Source organism: Hyla sarda, chromosome 1, assembly GCF_029499605.1.
Source record: "Hyla sarda isolate aHylSar1 chromosome 1, aHylSar1.hap1, whole genome shotgun sequence".
NCBI classification, from domain to species: Eukaryota; Metazoa; Chordata; class Amphibia; order Anura; family Hylidae; genus Hyla; species Hyla sarda.
The window spans coordinates 559,453,519-559,454,223 of record NC_079189.1 but is presented as its reverse complement, the minus strand read 5'-3'; the positions used below and the strand labels follow the sequence as shown (position 1 = coordinate 559,454,223).

General features: G+C 49.1%; 1 pseudogene; it reads right to left on the bottom strand.

The window, feature by feature from the left end:
• Positions 1–325: 325 nt before the first annotated feature.
• On the bottom strand, positions 326–460 carry LOC130337113 (U1 spliceosomal RNA; annotated as a pseudogene).
• Between the last annotated feature and the right edge of the window lie 245 nt (positions 461–705).

The window sequence follows — 705 nt, the reverse complement described above, 5'->3', positions numbered from 1 at the left end:
ACACAACACAACACAACACAACACAACACAACACAACTTCAAGAAAATAAATGGACCGGCCGGGATGGATGGCACTGCAGATTGACCACAAGGGGGAGACGCAGGCCCATGGATGAATGAAAGCAAAGCACCCGCACACACTCGATTCTCGCACGGAGGCTCAACCATCGCACCCCACGGTGTGCTCAGCCCTGAAGATCACCCAAACACAGCAGGAAAACTCGACTGATAAAATGTGGAGGAGGAGAAGAAGATGGAGCAGGCGCACCACTTCTGCAGCCACCCAGGGCACAACAGACGAGCACTATTTTTGACCAGAGGAAATCAGGGGAAAGCGCGAACGCAGTCCCCCACTACCACAAATTATGCAGTCGAGTTTCCCGCATTTGGGGAAATCGCAGGGGTCAGCACACCCGGAGTGCAATGGATGAGCCTCACCCTGGGAGAACCACCTTAGTTTTTTTTTTGATTGAAAGAGCTTTATTTTCCGTTCAGTCATTACAAGTCGTACAATAAATTACAGTCACACAAAGCATGATAGTACAATACACAGCAAAGGTTCCCTAAGCTATACATCGCACACCATGCTACTCTAACATTCAGCTCAATCCTGCAATATAAAGGCACAAGAGATCAAACAAAAACCAAATAATACAATCTGTGATCGGGGTAGGGGTGTGGGCGACTATGTGGGGGTGGGGAGGG